The sequence below is a fragment of the Perognathus longimembris genome, chromosome 12 (assembly GCF_023159225.1).
Source record: "Perognathus longimembris pacificus isolate PPM17 chromosome 12, ASM2315922v1, whole genome shotgun sequence".
Lineage (NCBI taxonomy): Eukaryota > Metazoa > Chordata > Mammalia > Rodentia > Heteromyidae > Perognathus > Perognathus longimembris.
In genome coordinates, this window is record NC_063172.1 from 17,955,966 (window position 1) to 17,975,465 (window position 19,500).

The following is a 19,500-nucleotide window of genomic DNA, read 5'->3' on the forward strand; positions in this document are numbered from 1 at the left end:
GAAAGCCGTACAGACTTCCTTCTGTGAAATGTATGCCAGGAACAGAACTCCCATTTACATGTGAATTTTAAGCACTAGCATTTGGTTTTGCATTTTTTTTTAACCATGGGATTTGTAAAGGTAAGATTAACCCTGGACTGTTATCATGAGAAATAAATCAATCAATGTGAATTTGGTAGTCCATGCTGACACATACCAATAAAAGGTAGCTATGTTGATACTGGTATTACAATGGTGAGAAGAGACTGTTTGGGGGCCTGTTATCCGTTTGCTCACTTTATTGTTTTTGATTGGGGAGGTGGGTCATGCTCTACAGCCCAGGCTGGCTTCCACCTTAAAATCTTCCTGCCTCTGCCTCCCAAGTGCTGGGATTAGAGATGGACTGGGATCACAGATGTGTGCCACCACCCAGCAGTACCATTTCTCTTACAACACAAATACTGAACAACAGGCCAGGTGAAGTCTATAAGGCTTGTCCTTGGAGTTGGTTCCTAGTGGCTGAATCTGGTTTGTTTTTGTCAAGCAAGTCTTTCCTATGTCTGCAAGCATTTATTCATTTTACACATAGTAACTGAGCACCTGTGAAGCCCCAGGCCTTATGCCAGGCCCTGAGGAAACCAGAGAATAAGCAGGAACCATTCTGCCTGTATTTGTGCGTGTCTTACAGATCCATAGGGAAGAAAAGAGGGAGGGTGTTCCTGTGAAGGAGAAAAGGCAGGAAAGAGTGGTGGGAAAGGGATTGTGACTACAGCCCAGTTCTAGGGAAGTTCTGGCTAGGTATGGAGGAAGCCATTAAAAGAAGTAGCCTGTCAGAGTTCAACAGAGACCAACACAGTCCCACAAAGTCTGCCAGATCCTGGTGGAGTCTGGGCCCAGCAGGCTAAAGCCAGTTCATGGCTCACTGGCCCTACAGAAGACGATCCAAGTGGCCCATTTTGAAGGCTGCCATGCTCCATATGGAGAGGGAGACCGTCATAAAATAATTCATCATGCTTGCCTGTGGTTGTGTGCAATTGTGATTGGCACCAAGAAGTCCTGAGATGCTATTTGGTAGTGTCACTGAGGGTCACAAAGGCTTCTTTGTAGTGGGCTGAGCTTTGAAAGAAACAAAAGTTAACCAGGTGTAGAGGGACAGGAAGAGAATACGCTAAAGAAAGTGTCAGGCTGTGTGCTTGAGTGGGGATTGGGGAGAAATTCTAAAGCCTTGCAAGGATCATTTCTCCTTTTTCTTACTGTTCTTTGACTTAGGATTCAATGGTTGCCTATTTCTTTCTTTTCAGGAAAAGGAAATTTCCCTCTGGTTCCCCAGTGCACACACTTAGGAAAACTGATTAAAATCATACATTTAACATAGCAAAGCATTAGGGATTTACCTGCTCCTTAGAAGACATTGACTCATACCAGCCTATCAATGAACACTTCCTGCATCAGGTCATGTACACTGAGAACCTCCAGGTGTCAAAGCTGTTTCCAGTCTTCTGCACTGCACTACAAAATGATGAAATGCCAACACAGGTTATAAAACCAGTGAGTGTGTCTCAAGAACCCAAGATGACATGTTTAAGTTTGGAGAATCATAATAAGTCTCTCCCACTCAAGCTGCTTCCCCTGTCCTGTGTGGCTCTCCATAGGTCATGACAAAGACAACCAAAAAGAACTGTGTATATGGACAAACACAGGGGAGTCCAGGTTGGTGCTGAGAGAGGGGCCAGGAGAGAGAAACTGCTCTTCTAGATGTCAATCATGACCTTTGTTCTCAAAGCCATGGCCTTTTTTCCCCCTTTGGTGCATTGTAGGGTTTGAACTCAGGGCCTGGGCACTGTCTGAGCTTTTTCACTTAAGGCTAGTGGTCAAGCACTTTGAGCTACTGTGCTACCTCCAGTTTTCTGTTGGTTAATTGGAGATAAAAGTCTCATGGGGGCTTTCGTGCCTGGGCTGGCTTCAAGCCTCGATCCTCAGGTCTCAGCCTCTGGAGTAGCTAGGAATACAGGTGTGAGCCACCAGCACCTGGACATGGCTATCCTTAAACATCAAGAAACCTTAGCTTCTTGGTTCAACAAGTCAATGTCCTTAAAACCTGTTTGCTTTTCTGTCCATCTGTGATACTTTGTTCCAGGCTGAATTAGCATCCCGTGTCTGATCTGCAGCTTCTCATGGGAGCAGAGCTCCCTCCTAGCTCATTGCCACGTCTGCGCATCTCCTTGTGCATCTGCTGCTGCTCTGCTTAGTCTGGAGTCACCATTGACAGTGATTGGCAGAGAAATGCTTCCAGGAATATTAGGGGGAGAGAGAGAGACAGAGAGAGAGAAAGAGAGAAAAGAGATAGATGAAGAAGAAAGAGAGGAAGAAAAGTAGCTAGAAGATGGAGAAGTTCCGGAGAATGACAGAGAACCAGTAGGCTTCTCCTTGTGGCTTGTTGTTGATCACAACTGATGTTTCAGATCATGTGCCTGGCACTGTGATTGTAGCTACTGGCTGGTATCTATTAGAGTTTATGGTCCCTTAGAAGGGATCTATAAATCCTATAGCCACAGTCCTGTCTGAGAGTGTCTGGTCTATTCTTCCTCAGCCTTCACTTTCAAGGGCCAGAATCTGAGATTTGCAAGTGAGTAGGTTGTGGAGGTGGAGGCAACGCCATCTTTTAAAACATGCCCCAGCAGGTAAATTGCAGTTTAGATACAAGTTAAAGTGAAGCACAACTTAGGAGTTAGGACACCCAAGCCCAGAGGAAAGGGGAGAGCCAGTCCCTACCTTCTGTTCTCTGTTCTCATTTCTTTCTCCAGGAGCATTCCTTATGAAAAAAAGATGTCTCAGGTTGTGTCTACCCAGCACTAAAGTAGAAAATGGAAGCATCAAAGACCAGTCCTCCAGGTACGGTGGGTAGATGCCTTTTGTCATGGGTCTTTCTAAGATGGAGCCCTGAATGTGTCCCTCTTCCTGTGGACAAAGCTGCTATGTTGGCTCCTCAAGGCCCTCTGGATAGGTTCATCTCTGTGGTTTGATGAGCACAGGACTTAGTGACCTGCCAATGACATTTGGCTCATCCAGCCAGAGGTACTAGAATGATTGTGAGTTGCTGTTAAGCAGGGGGTTATAAAGCAGATTACACAGCTCCCAGACACCCAGGAGGGATCCTCTGACTGCCTAAAGGTTAACAAAGCCTGAGGACAGTGGCTGAAGATGGATTTGCATCATTTGGTCAAACCAAGGACTATGTGGTCAATCTATAACCTATCTGGATTAGTCAAGCTCCATAGGCTGCTACATGGTGAGGCCTTTTTTTGTGGCTTGCACATTGTTACCTTCTTACTGCGTCCTTAAGTGGCCTTTCCTCTGTGCATTCTCATGGGTGGTGGGGAGAGTGGGTTCTAGTGTCTTCTAAGGACATCAAATCTTGTCAAAAATAAGACTCCATTCTTAGGACCTCCTTTTTTTTTTTTTTTTTCCTTTTTTCAGTCCTGGGCCTTGGCAGGGCCTGAGCACTTTATCTGGCTTCTTTTTGCTCAAGGCTAGCACTCTGCCACTTGAGCTACAGCACCCCTTCTGGTCATTTTCTAAATATGTGGTACTGAGGAATCGAACCCAGGGCTTCATGTATATGAGGCGAGCACTCTTCCACTAGGCCATATTCCTAGCTCTCTTAGGACCTCCTTAAAGACCCTGTCTCTAGCCACATGTTAATGTTTCCACATGTGAATTTGAGGATGACACAATTTTGTCTGTAGTACGTCCTATCTCCAGGAGCCAAACAAATGGCTAACCTAGAAACCTGGGGATTCCACCCACAGGGTCAGCTCCTTTGTGATGAAGAAGATGTGGGATCAGATTTTGCTAAGTTAAATGGCATGAATGCAGATCTGGGTTCCACGTTCTTGACCAAAATTGGGGTTCAAGTAGAAGAAGAATAGGGAATGGATGTTAGTTAGTGAGTCAACAGAATCCATTCCAGACTGACCCCAGATTTCTGTCTAATTGTGCCCTCTTGGTTCACAACTTTATCTTTGCTTTTTGCACTTCATTTTTCTACTACCACTTAGCATCTATGATTGAACTCTTTCATGTATTTTGCAAATATTTATTGAGCACTTACTAAGGGTCATAAAGTGTCTAGTCTCTTAGGATATGAGTCAGAAAAGTAACTTCTCATGAACTTACATTCAATGGTGGAGGGGAGACTATATATAAAAATAATAGAATACATAATACTTCAGGTGGGGATAAATAAAACAGAAAAATAAGACAGCAAGGAAGGCTTGGAGTGCCAGAAGTATTGGGGGTATGCATATTTTATGCTAGATCAGTGTAGCGAGCCGCAGAGATAGAAAGAGTCTGGTTAGAGAACTGAAGAGTAGAAGCCCCAGGGGTCATCATGAACAACCCTAGCAGGTCCATATTTTAATCTCCAGAATCTGAGAACAGACTATATGACATGGGAAAGGACTACAGATCAGAGAGTAAGAATTCATTGGATTATCAATTGAATTATAGTTTTTCTTGAAGAGAGCTTTCAGTTTCTTACTTAATTTCTAGACATTTTATTGAGATACCAATATCTCAGTCTTCATTTTAGAGGAAGTACTTGTAGTTTTATTCCATGTTGTTGGCCCTGGGTTTGTCATATCTAGCTTTTGTTATATGGAGGTATGTTTATTCCACTCTTTGTTTTTTTTTCCAGAGATTTTATTATGAAAGGACATTAAATTTTGTCAAAGACTTTTTCTGTATCTATTTCATCTGGCTCTGTTTATGTGTGGTATTGCACTGAATGATTTGCTTAGATGGAGCCATTCTTGCATCCTTGGAATGAAATCAAATTCATCACGATGTAAGATTGCTTTCATTTGTAACTGATATTCAATTGGCAGGTATTTTATTGAGAAATTTTACATCTATGTTTATCAAGGAAACAGGTTTAAAACCCAGTTTTGGTATTAGGGTACTACCTGCTGAGTTTGATAGTGTCCCTTCCATTTTTTTTTGTTTTGTTTTTGAAATAGTTTGAGGAGCTACTGGTGGTAGTTCTTTTTTACAGGTCTGATAGATTTCAGCAGTGAGTCCATTCCGTTCTGAGATTTTCTTTCTTGGGAGATTCTTTATTATGATTCATTTTCATATTGGCTGTATGGTTCCATTGTGATTTTTGCCTCTGTATTGCCTCCAGTTTCTCTTTTGTGAAGTTGGTTCGGGAAGTCTAGTCTTTTCTAGACTTCCTCAATGCTCCAGTGCCAGCTTGTCTCAGGGCAGCCAGAATGCAGTGTTCCATGGTCAGTTCAGACTCTGGATTAGGGCATCTGTGAGACTGAGGCCATTTTGGGTCATGTGGGACAGCAGTGGTTCTCAGTTCTGTCTGGATTCTGATGGAGATGGGGACCTTCAAGCTATGTGAAGTGACAGTTGTGGGTGGGTGGGTGGTGGGGGTGTCCACACACACAGCTATTAGGTCAGGAAATGCTCTGCTACTCTAAAAGACCATCCTCTGTTCCCACATGGGGAATCCATTGATGGCTCTGACCTGTCCACAGCCAAGGAGTCAGCCCCGCGCACAGTACTACCGGCCTGCCAGCTGGGACCAGCTGCGTGGGTCCTCACTCAGACTCCTTCATTCAAAGTCTCTTGTGGACAGTCTACCCACATCTTCTAGTACTGTAGCATACCACCCCAGTATGCTTGTTTATGTGTGTGTCAGCGCCTTTGATTGTGAACTCCTTGAGTGCAGGGTCCTAGTTTTTTCTTTGCTTTGTCCCTAGTCTGCTACAAAGGAAGTACTTCACAGAAATATGCTATTCTGAAAACTGAAAATTCCGAAACACGAAATGTCCTTCTGTGCTGATAAGCCCTGCCTATAGGGCCAGCGGAGTGCTGTGGCATGATCTCCTCAGATGGTTCCCTGCTCATCTATTGTCTGGATTTCGGTACTGGGCAAAACGAAGTGCTGCTTGAAGGCATGAATTGAACTGTCTCAGATTTTGAGAACATGGATCAGAGCTGAGGTTGTGTCAGATTTGTTTAGATGCCCCCCGTTTGCCCAGAGGGTGACCAGCTCTGTTCTTTATGTTGGAGTATTAGAGAGTCCCTCATTCACCGCAATGGGGGTCACGAGACTACAGTGGCTGGTGAGGAGGCCCTTGGGTTCTCAAGGTTACGACTTCATTAAATAAATATTTAAGGACTCAGTGCCTGTGTCATCCTTTGTGTGCCCAGCTGCCATGGCAACTGGGAAGTGATGAGAATCCTTCTTCAGGACCAGGAACACTCGCTCCCCGCTGCACACCTCCCTGGGTTGATCTCCAGCTCTCATCTGCCTCCCAGCTCAGCTGGAGCCACATCTTCCCCAGCTGGGAGTGAGACTCTTTCATCAGAGCTCTTGGAAGCTATTCAGGGGGCCGTGTACTGATTTCAGATGGTCTGCTCACCAGCACCTTCATTATTCACACTCCACATACTTGAAAGTGCTATCAGGTCACCCTCTGCTCCCCGCAATTAACCACTGGCTTTGAAGATCCAGCTGTGCTCAGCATCTCACTGATGATTGCAGATTGCAGCGGGGTGGAGGGCGGGGGAGGCTGGAGGATAGAGGAAGAGAGATCGCTACGGAAAGATGAGTGACTGGCTGTTGGGAAGACAGACAGGCAATAGGAGATGGGTGCAGAAGTGAAGGGGAAGGTAAGTGTGACTGGAGGGACAGGACAGGACTCAACAGAGAATAAGGAAGGCCCACAAGAACTGAAGGAAGTTGTATAAGTGTCAAGGGTGTTTATGGATTCTGAGAAACACAGCAAGGTCTTCTAAGCGTGCAGTCTTCCCCGGAAGTGCATGTACTAGGCACCATCATTACTGGTTTTACCAATGTATGGTGGAGCTAGGGTTCAGCCCAGGTAGCCTGAGCATCAGAGTTCTGGCATGGACATCTGACATGGGCAGAGGCTGGCTGTCCTGGAAGTAAGGAATGTGGCAGATGTGCAGGTGGCAGAAAAGAAGGTGAGACCAAAGGAATTAAGGCTGTGAGTGCTGGACAGTGGAATGACAGACGTTGTGACTGATTGCTGAGAGCAATCAGCTCACAGCTCTGGGGTGTGTGACTTCTTCTAAAGGTTAGGATGGAATCAAAGCACAACTGCCCATCCATCTTGAGCTAATTCTCCAGCCTCATCTCAGGAATGGACAGAAGGTGCCTGGGGTGAATGGAAAGTTAGTTTAAAGTGGAGGCCTCGCTTAAACGATTGCTTCTCTGACAACCTTGAAACAGAAACAAATCCCCCAAAGACAACGAAATGTGTATGTGTTTGTCCCTCATTCTAGGGAACCCCACAGTTCCCTTTGTTTTGCCCAATCATGGAAAATCTGAGCATTGTCGAATCTGGTCTGGGCACACATTTGGCAGCTTTATGGTGCATCTTTCACAAAAAGTACAGAATTCACATGAACTCCAGAGCTACTAAGACACTATCACATTTAGAAAATAAAGAGCAGACCTGCTTATTGGTTGACATTTTATAAACTGAAAGTGCTGCATTTATTTCTCTTGGCCAGTAAGATGTTCTGGCACTTACCGAGAATTAGAATAACTGCATCATCCATAGTCTTGGGAGGCTGGACTGTGCTGGACCACTTTTCAGCTTCAAGATAGAGAACACATCCAGCCAGGGGAAGGGAGGAGGCCGGATGACTGCATTGCATCTGGTGACCTTGAAAAAGCTGTTGTATCTAAAAATGGGCAGTACCTAGGGTTGCTGTGAGAGTGGGATGAGATCATGTTTAACTTCTAGCACAGCGCTTGACACACTGTACGCCCTCAGCAACTGTCTTCTCCCTCTCTCCCTCCTCTCTACTGACTATTTCTCTTTCTCCTTCTCCTCCCTCTTCCCCCCTTTATAAAAGAGCTTCCCCCCGCTTCTCCTCCTTCACGTTCTCCTTCTCTCTTCTTTTTAATTTTTTTTTGAAACAGGGAACAGGGTCTTGCTATGTAGGTTGACCTCAAACTCCAGATTCTCCTGCCTCAGTCTCCTGAGGGCCAGGATTGTAGTCCTGTGCCCCTATACCCCAATACCTAGCTGTTCTCTCCCCCTCCCTTCCCTTCCTTTTCTTTTTCTCTTCTTCATCTTTTTCCTCCTTGTCCTCTACCCTTTCTCCCCCTCTACTCGTCCCCCCTTCCTCCACTTCCTCCTCATCCTCCTCCTCTTCTTCTTCCTCCTCTTTTTCCTAATTTCTTCTCCCAACACAATCTCTTTTTTTCCCCTGACAATTGTTTATCGTGAGAAAGAGAGTTTAATCAATGTTCTTCTAGATCAAAGACATTTTGGTGTAATATTTGCAATTCTAGTCATAGCTGGTATCAATCAAGGCCTTGGAAGAAGTGATGACATTATCCTATTAGGTAAATGGGGGAGTCTCTAGCAAAGAGGCATTTTATTAGGGGTTGGGAAGGGCATAGAGAAGCCAGCAATCAAGAGTATGAAACAACTCTGAACCTTGTAGCAATAGGTGATGACTGTGGGTTGTTTGTGGTTCTGCTTAATGCTGGGCTTGGCTGCCTTGGAAAGGCTCTGAAAGCTTTCCTGTTTGACAACCCAGATAATGGTGGTCTCTTCTTAGGGTATGCTTTTCTCCCAATGGAAAGCACGAATGAGACAGACAGAGCTGAACCACATAGAACACATTTCCAACTTCAGCTCCCCTCCCTCTGCTTACATTCCATGGACCAATGTAAAATCAGTGTGGTTGGCATCATATTCTGCCTTGACAGAAGAAGAGACTTTTTGTGACCAGTGATACTACTTGTCACAGCAGGAGTGAATACGAAGGCAGAGCTGCTAGACGAAGGTTGCCTGATAGGAGCCAAACATTGGTGCAAGGGAGAACCAGAGCTAGCCACAGAGCACAAAGAACAGATCCGGAGAAAAATGACCCACATCCTCCCTCCAGGTAATCCCTGGTCAGTTTTCTTTTCATTTCAACTCTGGTGGAAGCCAAACAAAGGGCTTATTCTGTGGTTCTTCCACGACAGTTCCCTAGGAAGGGGAGCTGGGTGGCAAAGGGCATTAACTGGCTTCTGGAGAGGCAAATAGATGATTTAGTCATGAGCTGATTCACCATAAGGATATTAAAACTGCAGAAAACGTACCACAAAGCATTTCTTAAAGACCAGCAACTCTTCATTCCTAAATGACCTAGGAAAAATTCCAGGCTGACTGTTCACAAAGTTAAAATGGGGAAAATTAGGATGGTAATAAATCTTCCATGAGATCACACTATAAATCTAGGAAAAAACCCTTTTGGGTGACATAAGGCATAACCTTTAACAGCTAATAGTCTTGAAACTGTTTGCATCTGACCGTAGTCTGTCCCTAAGTGATTTCCATTCCAACATTGTCATTTATCTTGTGATGTTTACTTTATTGTGGTAAGTTGCACTGCTTTTTTTCCTCAGCAAGTCTGTGATAAAATAAACTCACTAGAGTAAGATGAATGCCATCTTATTAACCAGCTTCCCTTAGGAAGGAATGGAACTATGTTGGCCCAGCAAGGGGCATGCAAGTTTTGCATTTTTCATCGATCTGTAGGAGATGGTATTCAGTTGCATGCCTCTAAGTATTGTTACAGCTAAGCTGAGAAAAGGCCCCCACATTCCGAATGTCTTGAGCAAAATAGTGGAGGGAGGAAATGTGATGTTCCGTTTCTTTCTGGTAACTTTTATGTCCTTTTCCTAGGTAGTACATTCATTTCCTCCCAGTTGTCCAGGTACTTTAGACTCTAGGATATGGAGTTTCCTATCATACTTGCTTTACACTGGGGAGAGGCATGCTCAGGAAGTTCTTGCCACATTTTCACCATTGCACAAGCTGGATGCAGAATTCTTCCATTGCCATTTCTAGACATATGAGAGAAAGAGCTGCCAATCTTAATGCATTAGACATCCATGGGACTCATTTTCTATTCTCTCTCTGCCTCATTTTTTTTTTTTTGCCAGTTCATGGGCTTGAACTCAGGGCTTGAGCACTGTCCCTGGCTTCTTTTTGCTCAAGGCTAGCACTCTACCACTTGAGCCATAGCACCACTTCTGGATTTTTCTATATATGTGGTGCTGAGGAATCAAACCCAGGGCTTCCTGTAAATGAGGCAAGCACTCTACCACTAGGCCATATTCCCAGCCTCTCTTTGCCTCTTTTCACATTAATGATAAGTCCACTCCAGATCCTACGTGAAGTCTGGGGGTCAGATGGATTTACCTCATCTCTTTGGTTTGGGATCTCACCACAAACTTCATATCCTCCTTAAATTTATTCTAGAACCCCAGCCTTGTGGGATTACTGGTGGCTTGTTCTACATTTAATAAATAATATTTTGCTTAAAAATTCCTTGTTGAAATGCTTCCTTGGTGAAGAACAGCTAAGAAATGAAAGAACTTGAAAGTAAGATTCAGGCAACAAACTTTATTCCAAACCTAAGATCATTCCTCAGAATCACGATCATTCTCTCCTTCCACCCCCGCACAAATGCACTGGAGTGGATACCACCGAGTACACATGTCTTCGTTTTGAATCCCAGCCTTACCACGTACTCAATTATGAGATGAAGTATGAGTGAATCATTTAATTCCATTATCAGACAGGACTTAGTTATAGCTAGCATAAACCACTCACTATTTTTAATCAGAAAGGGTATTAGGCACTCACAAAATTCTTGCACAACTGGAAGAGTAGGCTGGGTCTTCCACTGTAACTTCTAGAGTACTACCACAGAGTCAGCCCACTTGTGGCAGGTGGGAAGCCAGGAAATCAGGGAGTGAGCACAGAGAACAATGGATTCCTGAACTCCCTGGTCTAGCCAAAATCCATAGATGAGGAAAGACCACAGCAAGCATTGTCTCCAAAGATATATGTGAGCTTTCAAAGCTATGTTTGGATCTTGTATTGTGTCTTTTGCCCCCAAGACATCATCACCTGAGCACAAAGACCTTTGTTCCTACAGGGAGACTCAAATGTCCCATGAAGACACTATGCAATAGCATAGTCAGGACATAAAGCCATACCCATAACTTAATGCATCTTTCCAAATCTTCTGCAGTGGTCTATGTTTGAACCCAGTGTTATTGAATACCTTTTTCTTAAACATTTTTCATCAATAGATTTGCATATGTTCCTCTGCTTGTTCCTTTGAGTCAGCTGCGTAGTCAATGGGGACAACAGCTTAACTTCACATGTGATTCCAAGATTGGCAGTCTGGTGGACTTAAACTTCTTAGGGAGTTATAGGCACTTTTCCCCCCTCAGTGACAACCCACGTTGTTCAGAACCAGTCAGTGCCATATGAAAGCGGCAAAGATTTTGTGATCCGTCTGGGCAAGGTAGGAAGAAGAAGAGTCAGTAACACCAGCTGGTGCTGCCCACCTCCGCTCTGGCTTCTAAGCCTTGTGAGATGCTCTAATTGCCAGGAGGAGGAACTCATTACATGACATCTAATAAACATTTCAGCACTGCTTATATGGGGACATAAAAGGACATGGCTTTCATCCTCAGGTAGCTCACAATGAGGGATGCACCACAAAGAGAGTTAAATCCAATGTAACAGGGCAATGTGAATTGAGTGAGGGGATGAGCCAGGGAGAAAGAGAATGTATAACCTGATGCCAGAGGAAGAGCATTTGACTTGTGTGCAGGACTCAAGAAGAAACAATGCTTAACTCTTAAAGAGGAAGCAGTTAACCAATTAAAGACAAGGCAGTTCTAAGGAAACAGCATGTACATGCAGCACATGACAGGCAGTTTGTGCTGCTGGAATAGAGGCTCTTGATGTGAAGTTTGTAAGATCGTTCCAGGACTTCATAAGGTCTCCCTCTCATTCCCTATTGGGTTTACAATAGAATTTCCCAAATGTTGTAGGAAGTGTGATAGTTCAAAGTTTCTGCCTCAGTAAAATAAATTGACAGACATAATTCAAATAATCAATAGCTTTATAGGATCCTCAATGACTTTTTTTTGCAAGTGTAAAGAATTTTATTATATTTATGAAGGGAATATGCAAGTATGATTAAATATCTTGGTTTTGTTATTGATTGTATAGATGGCCCACAAGCTCTTATAAGAGGAACAAAGAGGGTCAAAGTCAGAGAAGAAATGAGGCAGTGGAAAGCACAGCCTGAGTGATGTTCTTTGAAGATATTGGAACAGTCTAGGAGGAAATAATTTCAGGTGGCTTGGAGTGGCTGAAAAAGGCAAAAACAAGATTCTTGCTTGTAGCGTCTCAAAATAAAAAGAAGCAATAGTGCTTATTTTCATTTTAGCCCATCTCCATTTTGACCTCCAGAACTGTTGGATAATACATTTGGGTTGGGTTGTTTTAAGCTACAAGGTTGTAGTATTTCATTATAACAGCCATAGGAAACCAAACCAATACACTTGTCTTCTAGAACTGAGTTTGATTTCTTTTAAGGAATTATACTACAGGAGCGCTGGAGGCATGGCTCAAGTGGTAAAGTGCTTGCTTAGCAATAATGAGACCCTGGGTTTAAACCCCTGTACTATATGAATTGTGTATATACATATTGAATAGCACTACATATGCACATATTATAAATACAATTAGCTAACCTGATCTGGTCTCCTTTTCATAGAATCTAGTGAGTTGAGAGCTTTTCATGGTGCAAATATGAATTGCATGTGATAATCAATACTGTTCTGTCCCCACAGTCACTTGCATTTCTCTTTTGAACTTCTCTAATTTTAATAATAGAGAAATGCTCACTAACTACATTTGTAGATTACTTTGTACATTTATTTAACAGTTTATTGAGCGTTGAATATCAACGCTCAATAAACTGTTATATATATATATATATATATATATATATATATACAACAGGGATATCTATCTATATCAATCTCTCTCTCTCTCTCTCTCTCCCCTCTCTCTCTCTCTCTCTCTCTCTCTCTCTCCCTGGCACTGTTCAACATATTGAGGAGAGAGCTGTGAAAAAGACAGCCCTTTAGGTTATAGTCTAGTAAGGAAAAGAAACATTAAATCCAACAAACCAGTGAATCAATATACAAATCATGTTTTGTGAGATTCTGATGAAGTTCTGTGAAAGAAATGAGTGGGGTGATGTATCCACCCTGGGACACCACTGGAGGCCTCTCTGAGTAGGTAACATTTACATCAAGATCTAAAGGCTGAAAAATTGCCAGTTATTTCAGCTGGGGAGAGTTGGTATCAGTATTCCAGGCAGAGGGAACAGCAAGTACAGAAAGCTGAGAGCTGGAAATGCTGGAAAAGAGACCACCATAGAAGAACTAGTGAAGAAAAAGGAGCATGATAAAGTGAGAGAAGCAGGGGGCAGTTGGATATGGAGGTCTTGGATGATCTAAAGACCAAACCAGGAGTATGGATTTCAAAGGTAGTGAGAAGTCACTGGGATTTTTCACACAAAAGAGAGAGATGATCAGAGCTTTGTTTTAAAATGTTACCCTTGTGGCTGTATGGAGAGCGAATTATGGGAATGGAGGAATTGGAGCAGGGAGACACATTCAGTTTGTTTATTGTAGTCCAGGGAAAGATAATGGTGGTCAGCATTAGGAAAGTATCCAGAGAGATAGATATAAATTACCCACCTCATGACATATATTGGAGAATGTGCTGATAGTTCTAGGTGACAAATTGGATGTGTGTAGGCAAAGGTTGTATGAGAGTGAGAAAAGAGAATGATCCAGGATGCCTCCCTGGGGTTTTGACATGTGGGGGATTTCTTTTATTGAGATGGAGGAAGGATACATCTTTTAAAGAAGTTGAACAGGAAATCATGATCTCCCAGCTGGAAATTCTGAATTTGTAGTTGGCTGGGAGAGATGCAAGTGGACAGGTGGAGAAACAGTTGGATAAATGACCCTATAGCTCTGAGGGGAGGTCAGAGATAGAGTGTAAAATTGGAAGTCATGAAGATACTAAGGTCATATAGAGTTTGGAGGAAGCACTGGTTGGTTTCAGCCTACTGGATGAGACCACCAACCCAGTGGTTGGTAGTATGGACAAAATGGCGAGGCTTCCACAAGACTGGCTGTGACAATATTTACAGTTCAGGCAGAGGTGCTGAAAATGTGCCAGGCAACATGCTAATGCTCATCATGCCTCATTTTTATAGAGCCATTTCTTTTTTTCTCATTTTTCTTTTTTTTTTTTAAACCACAATTAGGTCATCTAGCCCCAAATTTTCAAGTATTTTCTCTTGCACAAATGATGAGTCTCTTATGACTGACTGAAATTTCATGTTTGACAGCTGCTTCCTGGGACTTACTGTGAGAAGAAAGAATCAAGACAGGCAGCTGTGGGAGAGAGTGCAGCATCTGACTAAGAGCAAACCTCCACATCTCTTGTGACAGAAGACTTGCCAATAAACTTGTCTCTAGGGAGTAGCAAAGCCAGGAGCCTTGTTGCTGGAGATATTTGGGGCATGCTGCCTTCTTATGAATATTTGGTTAGTCAAGTCACTGAGCTGACACCACTACAAATCTCAGTATATTATAGTGCATTATAGATCAGGAAGGAGCGATCTTTGCTTTTCCTGATCTCACTTCAACTTTCTGCCAGCCAATCAAGATGATACCCCTGGATTATAAATATGCAAGTTTGTATTTAAACATATTCCACAGCTTAGACATTATGGAGCAAATCCCCTTGAAATGCAATGTGAGTAGACACTGCAAGTCAGGTTGGCAATTTTCCCTTCCAGGAGACCTATATAATGATTGCCTCAATATGCAAAGAATGGTGAAATCCTTTAGGTACAGCTGATGTCAGGGAGTGGTTAGAGAAGGGATGTTGACACCCAGAACATACTCCATTGTGAATGGACAGCTACTGGCAATAAACATCATATTTTCCCCACTGTCTCTTCTTTCCAGTAGAACATAAAATTTTAACTTGTGACCATTACTTTATGATGACTTTAATACAAAGATATATATGTTCTGTGATTTAGCATAGGGGCCTTCTGAATTTTTTATGTTTTCTTCCAACAAATTCTAAACTCAGAAATACCATACTTGGGTTCTAGGCTTTTCTTCTTGTGCTAGTTGATGACCTTGTGTAAGTCATGAGCCTTTCTGAACCTCAATTTCCTTACCAACTAAAAAAAAAACAATGGTAGGAGGCTAATCAAGGTAATGTAAATGTTAGAAGATTCTGGAAAATTTGTATACATGAATGAATAAATGGTCTTTACAAAGAGAATGGAAAAACACCTAGAAAGTTCAGAGATCAGATTGTTTTCCATCACTGGATCAAATATTCTATCATGAGTGGGTTAAGAGTGTATACTATAAGTTGTCATTAGGAATAGCAAATTAGGAGATGTTTCCAAATGAATTCCTTTTGAAATAACAGAAAAATAGGAAATTTCAAAAAAAGGTGTTAGTTATTCCTTAGCCAAATCCTGAGTTAGTTTGTGCTTTATTTTCATACATTCTTTGAAATTCCAGATGGAATAACAAAATTGGAGCACTGATTCCACAAATGCTTATTGAGTACTTACTGTGAGACAGTATTCTAGGTACGAGAGATTAGAAGGCAGTTATGTTCAACAAGATTTCCACCTTTGCTGTGATCGTGTCTGGTGGGTACTATGGCCAAGGAAATAGAGAATCATCATAAAACATGGGACATGGTCCCAGAAAGGAAAGAAGAGACAAAGACACAACCCCATTGTGCTCTCTGCCTTTGTCTGTGACTGCATGACAAAAATGTCCTCAACTGTATGGTCGAAACACATATTTTCTCACAGTTCTGGAGGTTAGAAACACTAGCTCTGTTTGCCAGCCAGTTCAGTTGCTGTGGAGAATTCCATTCCTGGCTTGTAGACGGCACCTTCTAAAGGTATTCTCACTTGGCAGACAGCAAGGTAGTTCCAATGTCCCTTCAGATAAGGGCACTAGTCCCATCAACAGGGCCAGGGCTCCGTTCAGTAACATCATTTGTCATGAGTCACTCTCCACCTTCAAATGTCATCACACTGAGGAATAGAACGTCAACTATAAATCTTGGGAAGGAACAAATGAGCCCACTGCCACAGGCTTCTAAAGGAAGTCATGTGAATACAGGGTGTGGGTGGTATGTTTAGGGAGTCTTGTCAACCCATGCATCTCCTGCCTTTGCTGAACACAAAGCACTTATTCAGTAAGTACTTGTTGAATGAATAAATACATAATTTGAAGATTGAAATTGGTCCTGAGTTTCAACTGAGAGATAGGTTCTACCAGGGCAAGAGAGAATTCTATGGTACTTTTCTCTCAGATTTGATATCTCAGATTTGACCAACTGACTATGATATACCACTTATTCTAAATAGTTGCTGCTCCAAAGAAACATAGACCCTATGGTTTCCCTCATTGGTAATAATTAGTTTTTGTCTAGGATAGTCCTAGCAGCTGATCACAATAGCTCAATAACTATATGATCACATAAGATGATGCTAAGTGGAAAGAACTCCAAGTTATGGAAATAAGTGGTTTATCATTGTTGTTGTTATTTTCAATGTATGATGTGGAATTATGCCTTTTTATTTTTTTTCTTCCCTATGGTTTTACTCCTGTTATCACTGTATTTGATATTTGTACCATGGGTATTGTATATATGTTTTTCTGAACTAGGGAAGGGAAGGGGGACATCAAAATGGTGACACAAAGGGTAGAAGGCAAACCAGTGCAACAACAATACTTACAAGAAATTATGCTGTAAACCAGCTATATTGGGGAGGGGGAGGGAGGAAATTGAGGAAGAGGGAAAGTGGGAGAAAAATGATGGAGGAGGTAACAAGTTTGACAAGAAATGTACTCACTGCCTATGTAACTGTAACCTCTCTGTACATCACTTTGACAATAAAAAAAAATAAGTTGCTGCGGGGGAATGAGATTCATTGGCTCACATTATTCCTCTCCACCCTGGTTTGCTTTGCTGTACAATTACCTCTATAGGACAAGGCTTCCATATCTTTTAGGAGCTGCCACTTTCCTTAATTCCTTCAAAAACCACAAAGGCTACCACAAAGGACCTCTCTTGCCTAATCACAAAACTGGTAAACTCAAGTCTTCAGGGATATAGACTGCCATACTAGATAACCCACCTTCCTTCACTTTTGTGCCATGTTTAATTTAATAGACATCAACTTAGCACTTTAGTGGGTCAATTCTCCATTTCCCCTCAGAGTCTATCATCTACCACCCACCACCTAGATGGAAAATAGACCAGGGTGATTGGTAGAACACAGTGTTATGCTCAGAATTACATCTGCTGCTGTGACTAAGGCCTTGTCATCAGGCCAAGTTTGTGGACTCTCATTCCTTTTAGGGTGAGAGCCTTCCCAGGAGGCTTCTCATCTCTCATGCAAATGTGCTGATGGCAATCCAGCCCCACTAGCTTGTTAAATCTGTTGTATTTGAATCCCAGAGTTGGACATGGCTTAGAGTGAGTCTGGGCTGTTCAGGTAGGTCTCAGGCTTTTTGTTTTCCCCCTCCTTTGCTCCCTAAAACTGTATTCTCACTTCCTGTTCTGAACAAATGAGAGGAAGATAGTTGAGATGTGGATTGTTGATGCAACATAGCATTTGCCTCTACAAGAGACATGGCTGAAATAGAGAGAATGACTCCTTGTACATAGGAAGGAGTGTATTTGGGGAGTGATCTTGAAATCATAGGAGGCAATGCCCTGTTTCACTCAGACTTAAACTGTTTCTCTGGAGTATGATGCTGAGTACTGCTAGGGTAGGTGGTGTGAGATGCAAACTCTAGTTTTTCACTCAAGTCAAGAGGTCGTTGCTTTGTCCATCCCATTTGTCAGTGACAACAAAACTTAGGTTCTGGAGCCAGGCCCACTTGATGTGAACTCTGCTTTGATCACTTACGAGGTCACATGGCCTCCCCATGCATGCCTTGACTCTTACATCTGTAAGGTGGGGAGAATCATAGCGAACAATCATTCCAGGTCTGACTCCATCATTTGGTATTCCTGAGAATTTTAGGACAGAGCTTTATCTCTCTGTGCCTGACTTTCCCCATCATAGCTGAATACTTATGCATCATACCTGTAAACCTAGGAGGATGAGATCTGAGGATCGAGGTTGCAAGCCAGCCAAAGCAGTTGAAACCATGAAACACTTGGTTTCCAGTTATTTCCAATCAACAAGCACAATCTAGAAGTGGAGGTATGGCTCATGTGGCAGAGCACAGCCTTGAGTGGAAAAGGCAAGTGAGATCTTAAGGCTTGCATTCAAGCTCTGGTACTGCTGGTATACTAGCCCTCCTCTCCCCTCCTCCCCCCAGCAGATAATAATAGTAGCACTCTCATTGGCTTGGTGTGAGGATTTTATGAGTTACATAGAGAATACTTCCAACAGCATACAGCACGCAGAAAGCACTGCATGAATTTAAGTTGTTGTTTTTGATATCTGTGTTACTCAGTGCCTGGCTAGGGAGGGTCGAGGTGGCAGGGAACAAGGGTAAAGCCTGCGAAGAGCTCTCCTGGCACGTGGAGAGCTTCTGCTAGTGCTCCTATTAGCATTGCAATACTGGGCTCTTAATATATTCAGCTCCTGCTCTGAATTCTGTGGGAACTTCTTAAGCTGCCGTTTATAAATTTAGGCAAGAAAAGAGCTCTCAAATCTGCTTTTGACTTACAAAACTCTCCCTCATGACCTAGTTCTCTCCAGGATCTTCTGAGAGGAATATACAAAGCTCTCGTGTATGAAGGATCTGCCCCTTCACCCTTGATAAGGGGAAATCAAGAGGAGGGCACAGCTGAGCCATTGTACAGCCATGCAGAGGAATGTTCCAGTGCCATGCAAAGGCTGTTCTGATTTCTCTGCTCTATAAAACACCCCGTATAAACTATAAAATAAAATATTTACATTTTTACATACCCAGAAGGCCTGAGTAGATAGAGTGAAGTGATTTGGTAGATTTCCAAACCCACGGGGCTATAGGGACTCTGGTTTTGCTTCACCTGCTGTAAGCTGATACTCTGTTTTCCAGCGAGAGCACATTTTTATGCATCGTTTCTTCTTGGTGGGGGCCGAAGGCTGCCCTGGTGCTAGGAGAACTTGAACAGAGCCTGCTGTGGCACTCAGCGTGAACACCACCTCAAGTTCATGATAACTGAAACAAGGGAGAATTTATATATGTATAACATTAATTTCTCTGTTTATACAAAAAGGAATTTTAAAGGCACGTACCTTCTCAAAATTTCTCCTCACAGCTGGTTTCTTTTCTGAGCTGCTACAAAGGCAGAGCAAACACCCTGTCAAAGTTTAATCCTAAACTGATAGCCACAGCTTGGCAAAGAGGTAAAAAGGTCTGATTTAATAAGCCAAGAGATAAGTCAAACACCCACAAATGGTCATTTACAGCTGCAAAGGGCTGCATTTCAAAATCATCCAAGTGAATTATGTTTCCGAAAAAGTAACTACATGTCTGAAAAATTATATTCTTTGGTAATACTTGAGATAATATTGTTTGGCCTTGTT